This window comes from Monodelphis domestica, chromosome 1, assembly GCF_027887165.1.
Source record: "Monodelphis domestica isolate mMonDom1 chromosome 1, mMonDom1.pri, whole genome shotgun sequence".
Taxonomy (NCBI): Eukaryota; Metazoa; Chordata; class Mammalia; order Didelphimorphia; family Didelphidae; genus Monodelphis; species Monodelphis domestica.
The window spans coordinates 756780979-756787504 of NC_077227.1; the positions used below are offsets into that span (position 1 = coordinate 756780979).

General features: G+C 52.6%; 1 long non-coding RNA gene across 1 annotated transcript; it reads right to left on the reverse strand.

Moving 5' to 3' along the window:
* Window positions 1-1693: 1693 nt before the first annotated feature.
* Window positions 1694-6153, reverse strand: LOC103105768 (uncharacterized). The gene is made up of 2 exons (XR_001626550.2): window positions 3140-6153; window positions 1694-2112 (listed from the first exon to the last, which is right to left on the reverse strand). It is a non-coding gene; the product is annotated as an uncharacterized LOC103105768 (long non-coding RNA).
* Between the last annotated feature and the right edge of the window lie 373 nt (window positions 6154-6526).

Genomic DNA, 6526 nt, shown 5'->3' on the forward strand with positions numbered 1-6526 from the left:
GAACTTTGAAAAACTGGGGTCACCACTGAAGGGCAAATTGGTCTTTTCTGTGGAAATAAACTCCCTTTTGTTTTTGTCCTCGTGCTCCCAGAATAGCCCCCAAATTACTTTGGATTTTATTATTGTAAGAGAAGTCAACATATTCCCGGACCTCAGGGAGCTTATGTTCTGTTGAGGCAACGTGGCATCAATGCATTGATCCCAGCCCTGCTATCTCCCACTCGTGTGTCTTTGGACCAAGTACTTGAACTCTCTGGCCTTGCTTTCCTCATCTGTAAAATGGGAGTTTAGACTTAATCGTCTCTGAGGCCTTTCCTCTCTGAATCGATGACCCTTTGATCTCAAGCTCTTTCAAAATCCTGGTGGCACAGGACCCCCCAGATGGACCGAGGAAGCCATGAGGGCTCCCTGTGCCCAGAGGACCAGCAGGCTGAGCACCATTGTCCTAGATGCCAGGCTTGAGGGGGTCCAAGGTGCTTCCCTACTTCACTGAAAGATAATATAGCCAATGGAGGACAGATCATGGAATTGGGGCATCTACCACCTTAGGTGATCGATAACATTTGGAATAATTATTAATAATAAAAAATAATAATGGCAAATCTTCAAAAACAACGCGCTGTTTGTCCAGAGGCTATTTCTATCTGAACTCCATCAAGCCTTTAGAGAAGATCAAAATGATGATGATGATGATGATAAGGATGACCACAATGGCAGCAACCATGACAAAACAATCATTGCTTTAAATGGTTTTGATATTGTGATGTCTTTAAGACCTTCCATACCAGCTGTCCCTCCAGCAATGCAGATTGCAGCCCATCCTACTTTCTCTTTGCCTTGCCTCACTCTCTTCATGATTTCTCTTTCTATTACACACTTTTATTCTTTGATTCCCGACCCTTTTAGACTCTTTTTGCCTCAAGGAATTAAAGCTTCCACAGGGTTTCTTTGTTCCTAAATCGAAGACATTTTCTCCTTGGCTCCCTTTTTCATGTTATGTGACTTATCCTTAGAAATCCTAAGGGGGTGGCAGAGAACGGAAGCTTGCTCTCTCTCTCTCTCCTTATTGATCACTATTTACCTTTGTCTTCCCTTTGGTCATGTTTTCCTCATTGGCCTCCAAATCTCCTACCTGGGGCAATGCCCTTCTACTCTTCTGGCTGTTGGAATCCTTGCAGATAATGTCCATGGTAAGGCGTCTCCCTCCCCTGCTAGAATATCTTTTTTTTTCCCCCATAGAAGTAGCCCATCCTACCACAGAGGCAAGATTTCTCCCCTTTGTCTCCTCACTCATTCTCCTTCAAGCTCTCTTTATTCTGAAGGACTAGGACACATCTTCCCCCTTTATTGTTAGCATTTTATTTGATTGGGGGCATCTTCTTCCCCTCCCCCCCTCTTAAGCACACTCCTATTCAGTAAGTAGTTCTACAAAAACAAAAGCAAACACACAGATCCGCATAGAGATAGGACATTAGGAGGTTTAGTCCATGATATTTCAGGCCTGTTTGTCCACCACCATTTCTATTTGGCTTTTGTTCTCACCCTTGTTTCATTGTGTACATTTAGGGGGGGAAATCCTTTCACAGTTCTGTTATTTTCTTCTTGTTATTGTCATTGTACCCTGTATTTGTTTAGCCTTCTTGTATTCTTGTGGTCTAAGGAGAGTGAGAAGCAAATAATCTCTTCAGATCTGTTTTTCCTTTCTAAGAATGCCACAAGTGCCTCTTTTTATTAAATATCCCCCCTTTTCCATTAGTGGTTAAGCTCATATGTACAGAGTAGGTTCCCTCAGGCTGCATCTTGATGTCCAGAGTTCTTTGGAACACACTGTTCCATTCTTTTCTTTGGTTTCTGGTGAGTACAGAGTAGTCTTGTGTATTCAAATTTTCCCTTCCTTTATATTTGAAGGTCTTTCTCCTGGTCTGTTGGAGAATTGTTGTTTGTCAGAAGAATAATTAACTTATTTGATTGTAGCATAGGTTTTTTTTATGGAGGAAGTCTGTGAATTCTTTCCAATAATATTGCCTTTTATATTCAGAAGTTCTGAGAAGTTTTCATGTATTATTTCTTGCATACTGATGTGATTGCAAATATGCAGAAGGGAAGAACAATCTGGAAGAAGAGAAGTAAACAAAAAAGCAACATGAAAAGAAAGCCTGGCTTCACAAGCAAACCACGAAGATCTCAATGATAAGACATGTAGAAATATCTTAGCGATTACAGCTCTCCCAAAAGAGCACAACATTTTTTAAAACCCGTAACACTAGTAAGATGCTGTCATGGATTCAAGTTTTTCTGTTATGCCAATTATTTCAGCTGTGTGGGGCATCAATTCTGTTGTCACAATTCTTATTTCTCTTCTAAGCCATTCAAGTATATCCTACTGTAGAACCATACTCTCTTGTGAACACACAAGGTTCTCTGCTCCATCAGTAGAGGCAGCTTGGTGGTGGTGTACATAGAGCACCAGATCTTGAATCAGGAAGACCCGAGTTCAAATATGGCCTCAGAAACATAATGAACCAGGGGAAGTCGCTTAACCTCTGCCTCAGTTTCCCGAGCTATAAAAATGGGTATGATAATAGCACCTACCTCCCAAGTTTGTTGTAGGAACAAATAACACGGTTATCGTAGAGCTCTTAGCATAGACGCTGGCACGTAATAAGCACTCTCTAAATGGTAGCTGCTATTATTATGGTGGGGGTGATTATTAGGAAGCTCTATGGTACAGCAGATAGGAAGCTGAGCCTGGAGTTTAAAAGACCCGAGTTCGAGGACCTGGCCTCAGACACTTTCTAGCTGGATCATTTGATCTCTCTTTGCCTCCATTTTCTCAACTGTAACATGGGGAAGACAACAAAACGGCTACCTCCCAGAAGCACTGGAAGGGTGAAAGGGAAGACATTTGTCCCAAGTCTGGCCATGTCCCCCTCTTGTTCTCTCAACTACAGCTGCTGCCACGCCCTCCAAGATCAAACAGAAACCCCCTTGTTTTACTGTGTAGACACCCGTCGATTAGACTGGAAGATGCTCAATGATAGCACCTGTCTCCTTCTGTCTTGGACCCTCAGGTCCCGGCACAGCACAGGGCACACAGTAGGCATTTAATGCTTGTAGGTTGATTAAATCCAAAACTCACCTGAAGCCTACTTGGATGAAAATGCCTGTGCCTCGTTCTATCCCGTTTCCATGATACGTCCTTTAAAGCAGTCAGAGCTCAGTGCATGTGGCACAAGCTCGAGGTCCTTCGTCACGCCAGGGGCCCTCCCCAATCCTTCATTTGTCCATTGGCCCATAAACCGGAGCCATTTGGGAATTTCTGCTTTTGTTCCCCCACCAGGGACTCCCCCCCCCCACTACCTACTTCCTGGCATTCTGCCAGGAATGTTTTTAAAATTAAAATGGATTTAATTGCTTCCCTCTGAGAATGTTACAGGCTGCCCCTGGGCATCGCTGGTTAGCAGCTGAAGGCAAGGCTGGGCATCATTCCCAAAGTGGAGGATGGGAAACCCTGGGCTCCGTAGGGCGAGTGAAGTTCCCTGACAAGGAGTGACCACTCGGACCAGAAAAGGACTGAGACGGGCACCTCGAGGGGGACGTCCAGGGCACCCGCCTCAGCCCTCGCTTCCTGGTGGAACGTTTCAGGCCCCTTTGCCCCCACTCCACAACAGCCCCTTCTCAGGACTCTTCAGGGCCCAGCCAGGACTTTCATTCCCTCAGACGCTTGTCCCGGAGCTTGTCCTTGGCGTCTGTGCTTATTGGGCTCCACGGCCCGCCGCGACGCAGCCTGAGCAAATTCTTCCAGCATTTTCGGCTCTTCTGACCAGCGAGAGACCCGACATGCTTCGGGGAGGAAAGACGCGGCGAGATGAGCTCCCGGGCGACAGCGAGCTCCGTCCAACTGGCCGTGGCAGCCCATGGACCGCTGGCGGCGCGGTCTGCCCGTAGCCCCATTTCCCTGCTCTTCCCGCCCCCAGGAGATTCCTGGCGTCCTGTCCGGCGATCCTTCCTTCTGGAGCCATTCTACGTGAGGCCCCCGCTGGCGGGACTGACCGCGAGGTGAGCGGCTGGTCATTTACCAAGCCCCCACGTGCGGTGTGTCGGGCCCTGCGCCAAGGGCTAGGGATAAAAACCGGGAAAAAGAAGCGCCGTCCTGGCTCTCACCCGGACAGAGAACGAGTGGCCAGAGTGCTGGGATCATCGCTCCCATTGAACAGACGGGAAAGGCCAACGTGCCACTCGCTGGTCCCGGGTTCCAGGACCAAGGGGGAGTCGGCTCCCTTCTCCAAGCACCTGGCTCTTGCCACCTCCTTGCCAGACGCAGCACCATCCAGGCCTTGAGTCCTCAGGCCCAGGTCATCGGTTCCCATCCCCAGGGAATGCTGGGGGGAGGGAGGCTTCACACAGGCACCCCAGCCCCATCAGGGAGGGGAGGAGAGGCAGAGGCGGGGAAAGGGACGGCTGCTCCTTAGGGCTCCCCCAGATCTCCAGGCTGTAGGGGGAGACAGTGGGTCAGTGGCTGAGGGCAGACGGAAGGTCCCAGCCTTGGAGCACATGAGGCTCTCCCAAGCATCCTCGAGGCAGGCAGTAGAGGCGCTGGCCAACCTCCGCTCCCTACAAGAAGACGCCGGGGCTCCGAAAGGCCGGACACTTCCCCCGAGTCCAGAGCAGGATTCGAAAGCTGCTCTCCAGGCTCCAGTTCAGAGATCTGGCCACCAGGCCCCTCCTACGAGAAGGCAGAGATGAAGCGGTGGATGCGGGGGGCCAACAGCCCGGGGTCCCCAAGGGTCTAGCCTGCCCCTGGAGGCTCCCAAGAATGGGGGGGGGAGCCATTCAGGAAATTCCTCTCGTGGGGGAGCGAAGAGCCATTCGCACATGGACCGACCCTTGTGGACCACACACGGGACTCCTTCCCACTGTGCGCCATTAAGGAAGGGGGATTTCAGCTGTTTATGGAACCCAGAACAAGACCGGCCAGGAGGAGGGCTCACAGAGCATGTGCCAACTCGGACCTCATCTAATCTGCCCAGCCCCCAGGGGGCTGCTACTGTGAACCCATTTTACAGATGACAGAACTGAGGGAAGACAAGCCGAGCCACCTGCCCATTCGAACTCCATTTCCAACATCGTGCTCCCTGTCCCATGTTCTCCGTACCATGATTTCTGAGTCTGTAGCTGCATATATTGAAGTGGAGATGTACACGGGCACACATGTATGTAAATATGTATGATGTACGTGTGCTGCACGTATGCGTGTGTAGCATGTGGGTGTTCTGGAGCTGATCTCAAACTCCCGTGAGAGATGGCGGGGGAGCCGGAAAGACTCGCCTCCCAGCCTCCCTCCAGCTGCTCCTGGCCGCCAGGCTCTCCTCCTTCCACTCCCTCATCTCCCTTCGGGGCCCACCTGGCTGGCTCACCCTCCGCGGGGCCACCCAAATCAAGCAGAGACTCGGTCTCCGAAAGTGGCCTCAGTGGGGGATCGCCGTGCCTCCGGCTCGGTCCTGTATTTCCCGACACCGTCCAACTTCTTCCCAAGCCCGGGGCTGCCGCCTATTCCCTGCTCCCGTCCTGGAAGGGGTTCATCCTTCGAGCCCGGCTCCTCCCGGGCACCCCTAGCAGTGCCTGGGAGCAAGAGGAGAAGCAGGAAGCCTCCGGAGCTCCTGGGGATGGAGCTGAGCATCGCGGCGCGTCCCTCCCTAGGTCCTCGCTGCTCCTTCTTACTCCCATTGGGCCGCGTTCTGGAATGCGCCTCCTCGTGCCCTCCGTGCGTGCGTGCGTGCGTGCGTGCGTGCGTGCGTGTGTGCGCGCCCCCCGCTGGCGCGGCTCCTCCCTCAGGGCAGATTCTGGTGCCGAGCTCTTCCTTCGTGGTGCTCCAGGCTAAGCTCTCCTTCCGGCAAACCTAGGCTGGAGAAGTAGCTCAGCGGCACCCACTCGGCGCCTTCATCTTCCTCCTAGCGGGGAGGACCGGTATTGGCGGCGGGAGGAGGGAATGGCCGAGCGGCCCCCTTCGGCTCCCCCACCCCACCCCACCCCAGTTGGATCCTATGTAACTTGTTGGGAAGCGAAACTCTGAGCGGAAGGCGAAGGGAAGGCCGCTGCTCCTCACTGTGGCAAAGCCATGGCCAGGGCCTTGCCCGGCGCGTGTCCAGAAGCACTCCCCTCCCCATCGGAGGATGAACGCTGGCCTGGGGTGCTGGGCGGATGCGCCTCCCCAAGCCCCGGGGCCAGGCTGGTGTTCTGTCTCGGAGACCCTCCGAAGGGGACCCGCCCCCACCCGGCCGGATTCGGGGACCATCGGCCGGCCTGCCTGCTGTCCACTGGTGTGACTGCTAAAGCCATAACATCTGGAATGCCATCCTGGAGCCCGGCCAGATGTTTTCCAGGAGGGACACTTTGTAAAAGTTGTCAGCCTTCCAGGCCGGCGAGTGGGCGAGCCAGCGGCGCGAGCAGCACATAGAGGATTATAAAGTGCGAAACGCGTTTCACAACTGGAGAAGCAATAACGGCGCGCTCCTCGCTCGCTCGC